General features: G+C 28.8%; 1 protein-coding gene across 2 annotated transcripts in view; it reads left to right on the forward strand.

The window, feature by feature from the left end:
- Window positions 1-20308, forward strand: part of LOC113368366 (beta-1-syntrophin) — a 100977-nt gene that overhangs the window by 14544 nt on the left and 66125 nt on the right. The window lies entirely within an intron of this gene.

Genomic DNA, 20308 nt, shown 5'->3' on the forward strand with positions numbered 1-20308 from the left:
TATTACAAAAATACCAGTTGATTCCAGATGAATTTATAAATTTGCAAGTATTTTATCCCAAATTTCTTTTTTTGTTCGTATAAAAATTTCTTGCTAATTCTTCTGAACAGTAATATGTATCGCCGCAGGCCAGCGAATAGAAGTAACAGGTCGACTTTGAGAAAAAAACAACTGTTTTTATAAGAATTGCGTGTTTTTAATGGCATAAAATCGTTCGGAATTAAGTGATTTTTATCCATGTATTCTATTAATAGAAGAGCAAATCATTGGTCAGCAAAATAAAAAAAAAGTATGTGCGACATATGTTTTCTAATGTAGTTTTTACTGCTGAACACGAATCTAAAGTCAAAATTGGGGGTCAAATAGCAAATAATGGAAGAAATTTAAAAAAAAAAACATTATCTCCGATTTGGTAATTCTTCTACATAATAATCAAAATCTTATAATTTTTGTCGTTTCCTGACCCTTTTTTACTTTAAATAACTACTGAGTTTCAATTAAATGATCTCTTCAGTTTTTTTTGTATAAATCAGTAGTAATTTTATCTACATTGCTTCTGGGTAATCAGCAATGAACTTTGATTAAAATAATAAATGAGTAATATAATAATATTCTTAGTGAATTAAATATAATAAATATATTTATTAGGCTATTTTCTGGACTATCTTCCTGTGCCAAATAACTAGTTCGTTGAAAACTTGTCATTCATCTTTGATAATACTTTTTGTCTTTAATAAATAATATTATATAAAATACTGGATAGAATAACTTATTATCAAATTAGTAAAAATCATATAATATAAAATCAAATTAAATTTATTTAATACACATTTTTTCACTATTATTTCCTGAATTTCTTAGTTTTGCCAGAAACAATTAACCAGAAGGTTTAATACTTTTTGTTTTTCAACACTAAATTATTTTGAAATCGTGTACAGCAACTGAAACATGTTACTAAATTTTTGGCATTTATTAATTTATTAGTTAAATATGAAGTCATAAAATATATTAGGTTATTGTTTATATCCGTATTTTAAGCTATTTATGAGCGCGTTTATAATATTTGATAATAAAGATTGTTATGATCTCGTTAAAACTAAACTTCATTGAACTTAATTTAATGAAATTAAATTGGTAATCATTATTGAACAAAGGGCTTGTTGTAGTCATTAATGTAAATTTAAGGTTAATGGAAGATATAGCGTATATATTATTTTCCTCGATTATATTCAATGAATTTTAATCAATCTGAATTTAAAAGTATCATTGTTTACAATAATATATTGTTGTTGCATAAAGTTTAATACTAGTAGATAATCCATAGTATGTTATCATACGATAACATTTGTTATTGCCAACTAATTCATAATAGCTATAACAATATTCTTGCATATGAATTTCAATTTTCAAATTTCAAAATTCAAATCCTATTGATTTTTATTCACAATGTAAAATATTTTTATAGTTCAATTTCAAATATTGCAATACAGGATTATCTTTGCGCTTGGGGATTGAACTAATAACAATTCCTCATAATCGAATCTGCTGCAGTGATAAAATAACGATATTATAAGCTTATACAGCTTAGAAAATCTATAAAATAAGCTTATATACAGTTTAGTTTAGACCATGCTTATGTTATGATCATCTTATATGGTGCATGAAATGCGCATCCCTTCTAAGATGAAATATATAAAATATAATACCTTAAATTTTTGTATTATACATTCCTTCTTTAATATCCACGCATAAAAAAATTATTTACATTATTATCTATCTATTATTATCTATTAAATTTTTGTTACATATAAAGTATAATTATTTCAATAATCCGCATAATTTTTCTATTTATTGAAAATACAAGAATAGTTTTTTTAGATTGTACCATATTATTTCAAATTTGAATGATTTATTTCATAATGGAAGAATTATTATTATTAATATACTTTGAAATATTACGTAGAATATTTACTAGATTTTTTTTAGGACCCAAAGAAACCAAATAGTTTCTTAAAATCTATTATATAAAAATAAGTCGGGTTTTTCTTCTTGACGATATAACTCCAGAACGCACGAACCGATTTCAACGATTTTGCATTCGTTGGAAAGGTCTCGGACTCCGTGAGATTTATAGCAAATTGAAGAAAAATTTCAACAGAAAAGGAAAACACTTTTTCTTTTTTCACATACAGCGTCATCTCTGATACTTAGCATGTACTACAACTAATATTTTTTGTTTAACTGCTACTCATTTGTTTGACAGCTACTCATTGTTCTCTGCTCAGTTAATTTCATGTGACAAACCGGCATTGTGTTCACTGTGAAATTGTGCAAAAAAAAGTAAAAAAAATAAGTTATTCGTTTCCTAACATTTCAATTGGAAACCATCAAATCAATCACTTGTATTGTGTAAATTTTTATTCAATTTCAACAGCAGGCTTTTTTTTTCTTCATCACCAAACGAAAAGTTACATAAAATAAAATCACCAAACGAAATGTTACATAAAATGAAACCATCTGGTGGTGAAACGGAGTTCGCCCGGTTTGCTAGTTGTATCATATTTTTTTATCTGCTTCTCTACATTTTTCTTTTAATGGAGTTATGTTGTTATAGTTAATAAATTTAGATAAACGTGAAATATTTTGCTTGTAAGTGGTGTATTGCAATTGATTGGTTATAGACAATTGCAATATAGATTTATAAAGTTGAAATGTAAAATCTAAATCTCAATCTGAATTGAAAATTTAAAAAAAAAATCTATGATCGATCAATATTTCATAAAATTTTAACAAAAACGTATAGTAAATTAAGAAAATATAGAAAAGCGATCTTTCCTAATTTAGCAAAGAAAAAACTAAGACTACTGAAAAACAACTGAAAGCTTATTCGAGCATTTTCTTCTAACAGGAAATCTAAATAGGTCATAGGACTTATCTTTAGAAGATCAAATCGAAACATATTAATTTTTAACTTCCCATAGGGTAAGTTATAGTAATCGCAAAAAATCGAAAATGAAATTTTTTATATATCTTTACGTTTCAGAGGCTTCTGAACATTTTCCAATACCTTAGAAAAAAATGGATGTATGTGTGTGTGTGTGCGGATACAAATTTTCGTCGACGATTTCGGGAACACAGTTTAACCGATTTCAATTATTCAAAAAACACTCGATTGCTGTTGATAAGGAGACGCGCTGATTAGATTTTGGCATAGACAGGTCTAGCCGTTTCGAAGATACGGGGAAAAAAGTGCCACAAACGGTAACACAGTTTTTAAGAGAACGGAGTGTCCGATTGTAATAATTCAACTTGTACTTGTATTGAAAAGATAAAGAACTGATTAAATTTTCATGAAGGCAGGTCTAGCGGTTTCGGAGATCTAGTGAAAAAAGTAAAAAAAAATGCCATTTGGCGGTCAAAAATGATCATTAGACATAAGCACATAAAATTATCAGATATTTTATAGAGATTTTAACAATAAATATAAATTTTGTTTACATTCCTATGGGTTCCGTATCAATGTTTATCCGTTAGACGGCGACGCGGTATTTCGTCTCTATGCAGTTAAAGCAGTTCGTTTGCTTTGAAAAAAAGTTCAGAACTTCCAAAATATTTCAAAATAAATGAAACATTTCTTTCAAAAAGGCTTTGTTTCAAAAAAAATATTTTTTTTCAAAAATTTATAGTTTCTAAAAAACCTAATTTTTTCAAAGTAAATTTTTTTCAAAAATGTTAATCTTTTAAAAAAAAAATAATTTTTGGTACGGGAAGTTTCAGCAATTTGCTTTAAGGCACGATGCCATGCGCTCCACTAGCTTTTTAATATATGAAACTAGATATCAGATCCTAAAAATCTACATCAAATAAATTTAAATTTACTAAACAAACTATCTCTGTATACTATCCTTGAACGTTTGAAGCCAATACAGATTTAAAAGCTATCAGAATCAATTGCCTTCCGTTTGAATCTATCGCTTGCGGCCAATATTCTACACATAGTACACTTGTTCAAATAACCGTTTTTAAATACTCACTTTTTCAATGAGAAACAGTGCGTGAAAAAAATCGACTGAACTTTTATAGTTCGGATGCCACATGGATTAGATAATGAAAAATTATGACATGTAATAAATAACAAAAATAATTAAACGACTTGTGAAGAAAAAACTTGACCTATATATGTCCATAAGTTTTTTAATTTATAATAAACTTCTTAAATTTTAAGTCTAATTAGAAATTAAAAAAATGCGTCAAAAACTCTAAAGTGATATGCAACTTATTGTAAGTAGAGACATGTAAACAATATGTGAACAATAATAAATAGTATAATGTTTTAGTGTGTGTCTATAGTTTTTGGTTTTGGTGGTGACTAAACGTCTCGTTTTGGCCAGGACAATCCCGGATTTTCACCTTGTGTCCCGAGTTTTTCTAAAATCGATATTTGTCCCATCTATTTGATTGATTCAATCGATTTGACACATCGATTTAAATGACATGCATTGTACCATATAAATCTCTCATTATTAATTAATATTAATACCAAAATATTAATTTTCAACGATCACAAAAAACGAAGATTTAAAACCCGTTAGAGAGATATCAATAGTGTAGCTGTAGATTATTCTCATGGCTCATTAGCATTTTTTTTAATAGTGAATTTTTTAATATTGTAAATCTAGCTCGTGAAATATTGTTCCAACAATTTAGGTGATTGTTGAAAAATTTTGATTACATATTGTAATTTGATAGAATTAACATCCACCGCAGGTACCATGTAAATCTATATTTTTTTTATTTCTCAAGATTTAATTACAATTACTGTTTTATAAAATACAAAAAACATTTAGTAATTATGAATGACAATATGTTATGTTATGACTAAAATATAGTTTATCCATTGATATCTCTTTTTGTGTTGATTAAAAATCTATTAATGAATAGAATTTCTTAAATATCAATTTGGATAACTAACAAGGAAAAGACATTTATTTGGTATACAAGACAAGGAATACATTTATTTGGGATACATTTGGGTATCGTTTTGTTAGTAATGTTTTTCAATATATTTTAAAAGAATGAATTTCTAAATATTGTTAATTTTATTTACGATTTCGTTAAATCTTTACAAAATATTATTTTAACAGTTTAGACAGTTATTGAAAAGTTTTGATTTTTATATACATACTAGGAAAAACTATTAATATAAATATTAATTCTAATACATCCGAACACGAAAAACATTTAAAACAGCGTAGGTTAAAAAATTGTTAAAAAGATATTAGGGAATGTTGATTATTGAATTATTGTGGCTTATTATTTTGCAATTTATTCAATTTTTTTCCCAAAATATACAATTTTATATATTCTTAATCTAGCAAAGATTTTGTTAAAACTTCACGAAATATTGTTCCAACAATTTAGACTTTTTTTTTTGGAAAACTTTACAATTTATTTTCTAATTTGTCAGTATTGATCTACATTTTATACTTTATATTATACCTTATTAATCTATTATTATTAACATTATTTCTAAAATATAAATTTGGCCAATGAAGACGAAAAAAAGTATATATGCAACACTCAAGAATAAAAAAAATATTTAAAAATAATAATAAATAATGATAATAAAGATCTCATTTAGGAATTGTCTTCATCAACTTAATGACTTATGATATTGCTATTTACTCTAATTTTTTTAAGTGTTTTGAACTTGCAAAATCATTTGATTAGTATTATTAGTGATTTACAATGATTAATATTTCGTCCATGTTTTTTTTTGGAAAATTTTAGTCCAATTTAAAAAATGTATGGATTAGTTCTTGGTAAAACTAGGCCGTTTCTTGTAAATAACAATTAAAACTAGTGAAGTGCCAAGTCGAATCATGTGATTTGAATATTCGACTCAAGCCTTTGACAACCTGATTCGAATCAGATTTATCTTGATTCGAATCAACTCGTATCAAGCCGCGAAATATTTACTTATGGCAAGTAGCACAAACTTCTTCCCTAAAACGGGAAATGATTTGGCTGATTAAGAAAATTGAAATCTTTTAAAATTTTCAGAAATATAACAATTATGGAAGTTTGTGCAACTTTCCATAAGGCAAAATACCATTTCCATAATAATTTGTTATTTTTCCATAGAGGAAAATTCAGAATCAAAACGTGATATCATAGTGTTGGGCTTTCTGATATCTACTGCGAATTCTCATACGAACTATATGGAAGCGAGGAATGCGGTTTGTTTATTGAGCTGTTAACTAAAATGTCTAGTTTAATTGCTATGGCTGTGAGATGCCCAAAACTATTTTGCTCGAATTCTTGAATGCTTATATACAATAACAGGAGAAAATAAAATTGTTGATTTATTGAACAATCGAGTTGAAAGGATTTCAAACAAATTACAGAGTATTGAAAAAAAAACTGTAATGTTTAGATTTGGCTTTGTACTTCAGTAAAAATAGATGCTCATTAGAATCATATTATTGTAGAACCGTACTAAAAATCAATATCAACTTTTTTTATATCTTTTTGCGTTGGTTTTTGTAAGAACGAAACATGGCTGTTTACTAATTTGGAAATAGCAGTTGCTTAATTGTAGTTTTAATTAGGTCACAAAACATTGGGTTCAATTGGAGTTAATAGGACAGATCATCAATTAGCTAGTTTATACATTTTATGACGTTTGCGCGTGTTCTTGTGAACTAATGGAAACAACAAGATACATGACGTGGTAATATAAATTTATTTTTGTTATTTATTAACTCGAAGGAGTAGTTCGGCCAGAATTTTTGCCAGAAAATTTGATCTGCTAATTATGTGATTTCTATGGTATTCTCTTTATTTATTCTGACACAAAATGGGATCAAATGTGAGCCAAAAATTGAGTTTTCATTTACCTTTTTTAAAAACAATTGAATGTGAGTAAAATGTACTTGCAAAAAACACGTCATTTTTAGGTTTTTATTTGCTTATTCGAAGTTTCTCAATAATAAAATTATCAAGTATTCTACTATTATACAATCCTGATTAAATGAGCCAACTTTTGATAGAACTTGCCAACACACTTTAGAACATTTTTTTAAAGAAGGACCTCTCAAAGTCGACAGATTTAAAAAAATTTAAATTCATATTTCAACAAAAGCTTTTAATTTTTAATAACTTGAGGCAGTTTTGATATTTTTTACTGCGATCCTAGAAATGTTATTCGCGTTTACGGTTCCAAAGTTACGGTTTTGAATGAACAAAATTAATGAAAATTTACCACAAGAACCGAAAAATGGTCCTAATTTCGTTCTAAAGCTCTAGCTTGGGCTGCTCTAGGTCACACTTAAAAGCTCATAAATTCCACACAGATAATAGAGAGATATTTCAGATTTCGTTATTGTTCCTTAAGGAATGGTATTATTTTCATTTGCAAGTATTTAATTGCATTACACGTTTCATTGTACTCATATTGAATATTTATAGTTTTTGTGAACATGGTTATGCTTTTTATGATCAAATCCTTTTTTTTTGTCAATCAAAACTTTATACCAAATATTTGAAATGCAATTTTTACTTGCACTTGTATCTTCGGCAAACTTATAAATTAAATTCTCAAGTATAATATGTATTACCTCAAAATATTATAACTAATATTTAAGTACTATTTGAAATTCATGTTATACGATCTTCAACACAGAGTACAAAATAATTTCGAACGATGCTGTGAAGAGAACTATGTGTATTTGAGTACACGCCTCGAGCAAAAACACTTGTGGTAATCATGAATACATAAATTACTATAATATTACGCAATATCTCGAATTCACATCATGCATACATTGATGTAGAACTATATAATATTAGATCATTTTTCCAGATATAGAACCCAATAATTAACTTCCTGGAGGAGGGGCTTATGTTCGCCAGAAAATCTGACTTGTTAATTATGTTTGCTCGCCGTTTCAAGTCATTCTGAATCGTTAGACAATTTACGTTCAGTTAATTTTGATGAAGTTTTTTATATATGAGTGTTTGCATATTTGCAAATCTATATAATTTATGGATGCAACAGCCACTAAATCAAAATATGTTTTGTAATCGATATGTTTTGTAACGTATCGGGTGCCAGAATAAGTTTTGATATTTAGTAAAATTTAGTAAAATTAAATTTACTCTTTTGACTCGGATGTCGCCTAGTGGCAGCAAAATACGCTTAGATTTAAAATATTTGAAAAGTTCAACAATTACAATTACTGCGAAACGGCCCAACCAGTCCTTACAAAAAACTAGTCAGCTTGATTCATATCTGATATTTTTCGAACAGTTTTTGAATTTTCAAAATTTCAAGACTTTTGGCAAAATTTTATTGAATTATAGAGATATATTGATCAAGAATTGATTAAGATTATTGATCTAGAAAAAAAATTTTTTGAAAAGATTATTGATCTAGGATGATGATATATACTAAGATCAAGTCCAAAAATAAATTTTTGACAAAATGGTGACTGTTTGAAATGATTTTGCTTACCTGACCACTATTTGAGTTTCTCGAATTTTTTAAGAATAGTAAAAATTGAAATTTGGGGATGGAAATAGTATATACTAGAGAGTAGTCTATAAAGAAGATTCTCTGAAAATTTCAGTACAATAGAATTTGAGAAATCGTGGGCAGTTTGAGAAAAAAGACAGTTTTGAGGAAAACGCGTTTAAAGTTTTGCAACAGGAAGGAAATAGAAGAGTATTATAATGGTCAAACAGCCGCATCTCCGAAATTAATTTGAATTTTAAATAATCCTCTCCCAAACATATTCTTAAATTTTATAAAATATGAAATAAAATAAAAAACTATTTTTTGAATTTCTACACTAGAATACCCCCTTAAGTATTTAATGATAAATATGTGCTTAAAACATATTCTAAATATTTCATTTTTAATACTGCCTAAAAATATATTTATTTTGCTAATGATTATAAATTTTGGAATTATGTATACTTAATTAGTATATTGAATTAAGTATTCTTATAAGTTTTGAGACTTAATAATGTACTTTTTTATATTGGAAAGTCTTTGATCTTAACAAAACTTTATTGTATTATTAACTTCCACTAGTACCAAAAGTAATCGACCAAAATTCGAAAATGAAATTTTTTGCATATATTAACGTTTCAGAGGTTTCTGAACACTTTGGCATACCTTAGAATAAATGGATGTGTGTATGAGTGTATGCAGTATTTATGCATGTGTGGATACAATTTTTCGTCGGCGTTTTCGGGAGCACCGGTCAACCGATTTGAATTATTTAAAAACCATTCGATTCCTATTGATAAGGAGACGTGTTGATTAGTTTTTGGCAAAAGTTGGTCCAGCCGTTTCGGTGATACGAAGCAAAGAGTGCAGAAAATAGAAATTAAGTTTTTGAGAGTATTCAAAAAACATTCAATTTGTAATGATGGGGTGAAGTGGTGATCAGTTTTTGGCAAAGACAGGTTCAGCCGTTTTGGAGATACTAAGCTAAATGTGCAATAAATGGCAGTTTTTGAGAGAACGAAATATTCGATTGGAATGAAAAAAAAACTCTGTGAATATAATAAATAATTTGGATTTTAATTTTAGCTAAAATTTGAAAAGTTACTTGTATACTTGGGATAAATAATTTAAAATTTACAACTCAGTTTATACAATTCTTAGAAATATGAGATAAGGTTCTTCATTCTAACTCCGCTTGATTAAGTTTTGTTTTTTGTCATTGTCCAATTTATAAGCTCTTCTAATTTGTCTATAAAATATTAATAATGAAAGTTGCAGTATTTAAAATAATATGTTAGATTTTCGAATATTTCATTATGGAACGGGAAGTTCCAGCACTTTGCCAAAGGCACAATGCTATACACTACTAGTCTTCTTATATATAAAAATGAATTGCAAAATGTGTTGGTAAGCGCATAACTCAACAACGCCTGGACCAATTTGGCCAATTTTTTTTAAAAATGTTCGTTGAAGTCCAAAAATGATTCTTACGGCGAGAAAAAATCGAATAATTGCCGGAAAACCCCTAAGAACAGCCCTTTTCTCTTTCTCATACAAACGTTTTCTAACTAAAACGTAGAAACAATTTGAGCTTCATTGCTATTATATAAAGTTCATATTAAATTACAAGCACTCACTGTATACTCCTTCTAAACGATTATTCGGATTTTGATAAATCTTTCTGAAGTTTGTTAAGGAAATTTTCTAGGATGTATGTGATTATACAGTACTGGGATGTATGTGCAATATTGTAGAAATAAATGGGAAAAATGAAAAAACAACATTGTTTGCATTGAAAACAAATGAAAACTATCATCTGCCAAAAATTTCAATTTACTTGTGAACCTAGACAATATTAGAATATGTATAATAAATTTATGATTATAAATAAGAAAAATGAAATGTCTACTATTATATATAAATAGTGATATTAATATTAATGAAATACTAAACCACAAATATTTTTATTGAAAACAATTATAATTGCACCATCCGCATGCAACCATGGTGGTCATCCTCGGTGCATCCCAAGTGAAGCACTGCTCGCATGCATCTACTCGACGATTATTTCCATTCCATAAACGCACGTAGCGATATTGCGGACGGTAATATGCGTTGTTTTAATTCGCCACTATGTTTGATTATCTTAATTGCCCTAACAACGCGGCAAACAAAAATGAATAGAAATATTAATATGCATAAACTGCAGCACACGCCATACAACGTACAACTCGAGCCGCATGTTTCACAGGCCGCACGCGTTTTTACTATGCAATTTGCAATATACCAAACGTTTCTGAACGGCAGCTCGATATGGAAATATTTCAAGATTTATAAATTGCATTTTGATCTTGACACATAACAAGAGACGCTGCATTTAGATTTCTTACTGAAGGGTGGGTAAATGGGGCTGTACTTGTTGTACATATATATAATATTTTTACAGCTTTTATTAAACTGTTTATATTTAAATGATACTTCATATAGAAGATAATATTGGGACATGTCAAGGCACTAAGATTTGATGGCAAATAAAATAATTGAGCTGTTAAGCTTATTCGTTAACTATTTTAACTTTTCACCCGTAGGGTAAGTTAAAGTAATTTAAAAAAAAATTGAAAATGAAATTTTTTATATATCTTTTCAGCGGTTTATGAACATTTTGGCATACCTTATAAATATTGATGTGTGTGTGTGTTTGAATACAAATTTTTGTCGACGATTTCGGGAACACGGTTCAACCAATTTGAATTATTCAAAAACATTCGATTCCTATTGATAAGGAGAGGTGCTGATTAGTTTTTGGCAAATATTGGTCTTGCCGTTTTCGAATCGGGCAAAAAGTGCCAAAAATGGTAATTCAGTTTTTAAGAGAACGAAACGCCCGATTCCAATAATTCAAAAAACATTTTACTTGTATTGACAAGATGAAGAACTGATTAAATATTTGGGAAGGCAGGTCTAGCAGGTTTCGGAGATCGAGTAAAATAAGTAAAAAAAATCCATTTGGCGGTCAAAAATGATCATTAGGCATTTACCATGGAACACCCGACTTTTGTTCTTAATAATGATTTACTTACTTAGTGATGTCGAACATATTCTGATAAATAATAAGTACTATACGTTATGTTATGAAGCAATATAATATTAAAATATACAATAATATCCATACATATATTGCATCTCTATTTGACCCATTTCAATGACATTATGTTACATTTTGGTTTTGTTTTTGTCGAACCTTTTCATTTTATCAATTGCTATAAATACTGGCCGTATTTATTTACATTATTAAAATTCTGTAATTTCAATTTACGCCATTTATACATAATTATTATGAAAATTTATTTAAGATTTTTTATTTGAACATTAGTCAAAGTCCTATGAGCTGCTTTATTGTTTTGACCTACTTACATCGTTTTTTTTCAGAAGGTAACCCAACGGTTGACCTATCTGTATTTGATGTATTTATTATTACAATAAATACATCAAGCAATGCAGGAATAGGTTGTTTTTACTTGGATACATATTGCCACCTATATTTCTAACAATAAGTGAAAATTGATATCATTGCTGCTTGATATTAGGCTGTTTGAGGCGATTATTGTAGTAACTTCTAAATAATTCGGATTATTTGACAAATAATTTTTGTCAAGATTTTTTGATTTCGCATTTTCATGCGTCGGATGAATGGTGTAGATTTTGTTACCTAAGATTAAGATAGTCTCCAGAAATATCAGCTTGATTTGTGGAAGTATCAGAGTATTTTTATTTTGCGTATTGAATATGGATGACAGCTCTCAATTATATATATATATATATATATATATATATATATATATATATATATATAAGAATAAATTGCTTATGCAAACATGATCACTTACATGGAAATGGTCATGGTTACATGGAAAATAGTTGGGAAGTTCTGTTGCGAACGATTCGCAGAACACAGCTATTATATTATACGTCCCTCTCCCGCATATCGACTTCTGAACCTTTTTATTATAAGCCATGTATTTACATACACTTGTTTTATTGTACATAAACTGAATGCAAAAATCAGAAAAAATAACTTTATGACTGTATGTTGGTATCATATTTTAATATGATAAACACGTTGGATTTACATCTATTAATATTTTGAAATTTATGCCACATTATGGAAGAAAATTTATTAAAAATGTGAAAATATCGTATTACTATCATAATAATTTTGAGTGAGATTTGGGGCTGTATTTAGATATTTCTGTTTTATTACCTCGCTGTATAATTTTGGCATGCACCCGGTATCGAGCAGTAGAATATCACTTTTCACATAGAAATGAAGATCTTTGTTTCGAATTTAAAATAGACCTTATTGGGCATTGCTATATCAAATTGAATAACATGCCAGCCTTATTAGATAAATTCTATTAATAATAATCAACTGTAGATGGTTTAATGTTGGATTACCATCTAAAAATACGGCGTTAGGAGAAGTTTGAGACTAACAACTTAAGGCAATATTGGACAGAAGTTCAGATTGCTTTTAATTATGAGCAATAAAAAAGGCACTTGAGCCGAAAGATCTCAACTGAATTATTGTGATTTATGATGCCTATTGAGATTTTTAAAAATGAAGTACTTACTAGTACAATTTTATCAATGATTCATTTATTAGTAGGGTTTATGTATGGCAGCAATGCTGCAATGCATTTGCAAATTCTTTGCAAAAACAGTTTTCCTATATTTTTTTATTTTATTATTTACGATTCATATTTTGTGATTTAAATTAATTTATCAAAAACTAAATGCAACATAAATATTGTAAAAGTATAAAATACAATTGTTAAATCCGAAAAAGAAACAATAAATTGAATCATCTCGTACTTGTGAGAATACTAATTCGGTTTTAAAGTGTCGGAAAGGATAGGGTGTTCAGTGAAGCTTGCACAGTGATAAGAATGTGATAGGATTTTACGAAACATTGCATTGCCAGCTTCATTATCTTGTTCCATTCGAACAATAATAGCATTTGCAGAGAAAGTAATTCGGGGTTAATTCGGATACTCATACACATATAGAAACACACACTATAGAGTGTATACACTAACATTTTCAGAAAATGCATTACATGTAACGTAATATACAGAAGAATACAAGTTACATCTAACTTTTATTTAATAATTTTATGAACGTTATTCTAAGATTAGAAGGAGAAGATCTGATCCGATTTGCTGATTTTCTTCTTACGATTATCCTAAAATACTAACAAGAGCTTACTTAAAGTGATAACAAGTTACTCAAGTTTGACTACTTTATACAAATTGTAAAATTGGTTGAGAATCTAAAAACTAGGGGTGTATGGCATCGTGCCTTAAAGTAAATTGCTGAAACTTCCCGTAACGTAATTACAAATTTTGGTACGGAACCCAAAAAAAATTACACAAAATGTGTACACATTATTAAAATCTCTATAAACTATCTGGTAAATTGGATGTACATATGTCCAATAAACATTTTTGACCGCCAAATGACATTTTTCTAACTTATTTTTTTGAGAGTCTATAACCGCTGGACCTGCCTTCCCAAAAATTTAATCAGTTCTTCATCTTATCAATACAAGTAAAATGTTTTTTGACTTGTTAAAATCGGACGCTCCATTCTCTTAAAAACTGAGTTACCGTTTTTGGCACTTTTAGCCCCATATCTTCGGGAATGCCACACACACACATATATTCATTTCTTCTAAGGAATGCCAAAATATTCAGAAACCTTTGAAACGTAAAGATATATAAAAATTTTCATTTTCGATTTTTTTGCGATTACTATAACTTACCCTACGGAAAGTTAAATAATGTAGAATTGTCCAATATTTATAAGAATTATATGAACTGAATTACAAAGTTAAAATTATTTATTTAAAATATATAAGTGAGCTTCAGAACTTTAGCCAGAATTAAAATTAAAATCTGAATTATTTTCTATATACAAAAAAAATGTTTGGAAATTGAAAAAAAGTCTAAATCAATTGTTTTGCCAACACTAGCAGAATATTTTTTTGATCATTCAAATCTGATACTCCGTTCTCTCAAAAACTCGGTTTCTATTTCCTTAACATTCTTTGCTCCGTATCTCCATAACTGCTGGATCTGCCTTTACTTAAAACTTACCAGCACATATCCCTATCAATAGGAATCGATTGCTTTTTGAATTTTTCAAATCGGTTCATCCATACGCCCGAAATCGTCGACGTAAAATTGTCTCCACTCATACACACAAACATCCATTTTTTTGAGGTATGCCAAAATATTCAGAAATCTCTGAAATGTGAAGATATGCAAACATTTTCATTTTCGATTTTCGGCTCATTACTATAACTTACCCTACGGAAAGATAACAAGTTAACTGTAAAATTTTATCAAAGTTGACATGAGTCATGTCAATATTGAATAATTGTAAGCTGCTAAATCTCAATTCTATTAATTTATGATAGATTTTTCAACTTGCTTTAAGACAAAATGATTCTACGCCTATAATTGGACGATACAATGGACAAAATAGCATTATGAGCTGATGTCCCAAAGAGGACCAAACGTTTTATTTACAAACTGTCTTCTTAAAAATTTGTATCTCACAATTAGTTCGTACCCTGCTTCAGGTTGGACCTTACCTTATATGTCATATTGCCCTATTATTTAGACAAAATTTTAATTATCACCACTCGGCAAGTGTCAAGAAAAATTCTAACAAAAAATCCTTAGAAATCAATCACGTAATTACTGAATGCACTCTAAATTGGCCTCAAAAGTGAGATAATACAATATAAAATACATTTTATACATAGACACTTTATATTGTCCATTATAATTTACGTTAATAAATATAAATCCATCACCATATCCATCATATTTGTTTGAAGCTTAAAACGGATAGCTCAGTGATTCTCAAACTTATTTCACCTACCGCCCCCTTTCCAGAAAAAATGTTACTCGGCGCCCCCCTTACAAACTTTCCGAAGGAGAAGTTTGTTTTCATCAAAAAAATCCGCTAATTTTATGTTTTCTCGACGTTTCAAGCCATTCTGAATCAAATGAAACCAACATTTGGAAAAAGTATGTGTGTGTGTGCGTGAACAGATTTTTTTGCCGTAAATCGACGTTTTCTCAAAAACGACTGGACCGATTTCAAAAATCTAAAAGCCATTCGATGTATCTCGATGAGGACTATTGTTTGTCAGTGCGACGACGATCGGCCAAGCCGCTTCTTTATAAATAGCAGAAAAGTGAAAAAATTTTCGTCTACGTTTTAGCCCGCAATTCTGAATCTATTTTAAAAATTCAAAAACCGTTCGAAAGATATTGGTTGGGAATCGACCTGATTAGTTCTTGGTAATGATCGGCCAAGCCGTTTTCTTGTAATGAAGTGTTTTTTTTAATTTAAGTAGTAGTAATTAATAAGTAGTAGTAATTTTTTAGACAATTTATATTTTTTTTGGCGGTAGATACCACAGTCTTATAGATCATACTAAAATATTACGGTCCTACGACAAGTCGTTAAATTTTGAAAATTCGTCAAAGTTTGCAAAAAGTAGTATCGTTTTTATGGCGTTTGTCAAAATTAGAATTTTCAACGATGCTTAAAAGCGCATAAACCGATTTTAAAATTTTAAAAGTCAATCGATGTATTTCGATGTATTTCGATTATAATTTTAATGTGAGGGAAGAGGAATGACGGGGGGTTTGCTCGTACCTACGGTAAATTTGTTTGCAAAAAGTCATAAAGGGAATCGCGTTAAAATGCAGGCAATAGCGGATTTAGACTCGGAAATTAATACAATATCAAAATCGCTATTCCAAAAATTACGCGTTAAATCTCAATCCAGGAGCCTTAAGCTCCACGGTGTTGTTGGAATTTCAACGAAATCGAATAATTTTACAAATTTAGAAATATTTAATGAAGATGGTACATTTGCAAAAAATAAAAAAATATAAATGCTTTTGTGCTTACGAAAATATTGAGTCTACTACCCGCGCAGCAAATCCAAATTGCTGAACCAAATCTTCCTAATGGATTAAAACTTTTGGATTCACACTTAAATATTTCGCAGCGAAGTAAATATGTTGATAGGTGTTGATACGTTTTTTGAAATTTTAGGTAACGAAAGAATTATACTAGGACCCGATAAATCTATTTTACAAAACGCGGGTGGACAGTTACGGGTAGATATCAAAGAAATATAATCAATAGCACGACAAATAATCCGCCAAATTTACAGATTCTCTTACAAAAAATCTCTTAAAGAATCCCTTACCAAATTTGGTAAAGTTACACGCTTTGAAAAGTTATATAAATTATCGACATACAAAGAAACATATGAACCATTCTTTTCATTAAACCTTTTGCGAAACAAGAATTGGCAGTGCATAGTTTTAAAAATTATTTACTTACTAATACACCTATGCAAATATGGTTGATTAACTTCAATTAAAATATTATCTTTATATAATTCAGTGTTTTTTAGTATAATTCAATTTTAATCATTTATTTATATATAATGTTAATATTATAATATTTTTTTAGTTTTGTGCTTCAAACGCCCTTTACAACTAAGCATCGCCCCCTAAATACACCAAAGCCCATCACCGCCCCCCAGAATCGCCGCAGCGCCCCCAAGGGGGCGCTGGCGCCCACTTTGGAAATCACTGGGATAGCTCATGGCCAAATCCGCGTGACTTTCTAAAAAATCCGAATGAGCTTAATTTGCTTATTATCTCACATCGTGCGACAAAATCAACACGGCGGCACGAGGATTCAATTTGTGTTATGTGGAATTGTTTGCGCACATGGTCTATGTTTGTTGATATCTGCTAATGCTGTCACATTTGTTGATAATAGTGCAAATTAAATTCAAACAATATCTCTCGGGTGTTATCGCTGAGATATTAAATTATGACCTGTGCGTTTATTTAGAAATGTTTTCGAAAAATCACAACACATAATTAGCGCGATTCAGTTTATTTGCGTATCCAGTTGAATTAATTAGCGTTTATTTTGTTCATTAGCTCCGGATATTGGAGTTATAAATGGGGTAACGCAGCTAACACGATCTTTCATAATATGGAGGCTGGTGGAGATTATTATTCAAATTTATAAAATATGCTAAGTAAATTTGTTTTGTGATCCTGTAAGCAAATCAGCAATTATACTATTGTTCTTACATTGTTTACTTATCAAAATTGTCACTCTGGTGATCTATCAATTATACCCACTTCTGGGCAATAAGTGATTGTTATTATTTATATAGGTGTATATTTTAACAGCGATCAGAACTACGTGTCCTATAAGTTGTTTTTATTGAACAAATTAACCAAGTATTTTTTCATAAGACTATATTGGACATTTGTATCACTAATAGTGATAACCATATATTCGTTATGTTCACATAGGGCTCACATTTTCACTTACATTTGAAGATTATATTTGAGATCTATAACCCGAAGTGGAAATTTGATATCGTACTCTTGTAGGGATCGGACCCAGAACTTTTAGTGTTTACGCCAAATCAAAGGATCCAATATTATGATATAAAAAACAAAAGAAATCTAATAAAAAATCATCACAAATAAAATCAATTAATACAAAACATTGAAATTTTGAATAAATTGTAAATACAAATACAATTTGTAGTTATATTAAAAATAAACACGTTATTAATATTACAATTAAAGTGCTTTGCAACAAATCATTGGCCCTTCAAAAAATCAAACCAAACAAACATTGGTCCTTCGAGCCAGATTTGACATCCAGTGAAATCGAAGAGAATCTAAAAACATAAAAAATTATCACAAATTAAAGCAATCAATACGTTAAGTATTTTAAATTGTATTAAAAATAAGCAGTTAATTAATATTACAATTGAAGTTTTATAGCAATCATTGGTCAAGTAAGTGGTGATCGTTGTTAGAAAATCAATCACATTTTTTCATACAACTAAATAATTTTAATCTGAATTTTTGATCACTGGCTATTTGTCATTTTTTGATGCAATCAATAATCATCATTATTGATTTTTTTTAAATTCAAGGATCATTTTGATTCTGGTTGGTTATAGTAGTTCAATGTAAACACTTTTTTTTAACCAATTTTGACACTGTATTTTTTTAAGGGTTCATCGTCATAAACAGGACATGACTTTTTGGTAGCTTAAGATGCCTTTTTATCTTTGCAGAAATTAAAAAGCAAAATGTGTCAAAAATGTTTTGATTTTCCATCTTTCAACCAACGCCAACAGAAAACCACATAATATATCAATAAAACATTTTTATACAGTTTGATAACTAAATTGCCTAATCCAATAACAAAATGTATTTTACATTTGGACTAAGTCAGCCAAACTTGAAAATTGATTTGAAACCATCTATGATTGAAATCCGCATTTACTTAGTTGCCAACCTTATAGTTTGCAACTCGTTGCTCCTCGTTCTTAAATTTCTAAAATAGAAATTGATATTACTATAAATAATCAAAAGAAAGCAGTATTTTTACAATAATTACACAATTTAACCGTCCTCATATTTCAAACATGGTAAAGATTATTCTTAAAAGGAATATTCAAACCTTTTTTTTATAAATAATATAAAAATACTAAATAAAGTCAACTTAAATTTTAATTCTTTTTGCTTTTCATATACTTCTTCAGATGTCAAAAAGGCACTTCAAGGTTTTATTAATTTATATAAATATAAATATAGGTGTTTGTATTTTCTTTCACCAGCGCCTTCTCTATCTATCGTATCTTTTGCGAACGCTGAACTTTGAAAACTATATAGAACGCCAAAACGACTGGAAAACTTGAACTTTGTTCGAGTGAATAAACAAATTAGAAGCTGGAATTTCGTTAAAATTTCAAGCGTTAAGATCCAGAATTGTTTTGCTTGGATATATGCATTATGCAACTAGAGTAGTAGTCTCACATCGTAAAACTGCATATAAGACTAAAATGTATGCTGCATTTTCTCTAGAGATTTTTATGCTCAAAATTTCCCAACATTCCTTTTATAATAAAAAATTTTTATTTTTGTGATTTTATCAACAGCATTTTTGTGATTACTAGGATGAAAACGATGGTAGAGCGGGGCACAAAGGTCCTATTTGACTTATTCTATAGGCTCGATAAAAAGGGACAGCCATCGAGCAAACATATGTATTTTTTTTAATTTTAAAGGAATTTCATGAAGTTATAGCTAAATTATTCAACGAAATAAATTTATGAGTATGTTTACAAAAGTTACACGGTATATAAAATTGATTCGGTATTTTGTCAGAAATATTCATCAGCGGAGTTGGAACTATTAATTTAATTTGTCTCATATTAAATTGCTTTATTTAGCTTAATTTAATTTTTTATTTACTAATTTTTATTGTTTACACCTTTATCAGGCTAAAGGTTTAGTTGATTTAGATCAACAATTAAACAAAATTAATTATGGTCTCGTAAACTAAACAAGAGTGCTCATAACCAGAAAAACTTACAACGAAGATTTTCTTTCGTTTACTTTTGTTATAGATTTTCAAACATGTTCGTTTATCTTCTGATACCGACGTTGTAAAAATTAAGGTGGTGGCAGGTTATACATCTTTTACCCTCTACTATCAAATATTGTTGTTAAAAAAAATTCTTTTTTTCTTGATTTGGTAGAGTTTTTTACCTAGGGACCCTTAACTGCTTTACCATATACCACAATTACACAAAGTGACTGTTATTGCTGAACTCTGATTTTAATTCTTGAATTGTCAACTTAAAAAAAA

The sequence above is a fragment of the Ctenocephalides felis genome, unplaced genomic scaffold (genome assembly GCF_003426905.1).
Source record: "Ctenocephalides felis isolate EL2017-DRISC unplaced genomic scaffold, ASM342690v1 CF-g0.4_SCAFFOLD_01170, whole genome shotgun sequence".
Classification (NCBI taxonomy): domain Eukaryota; kingdom Metazoa; phylum Arthropoda; class Insecta; order Siphonaptera; family Pulicidae; genus Ctenocephalides; species Ctenocephalides felis.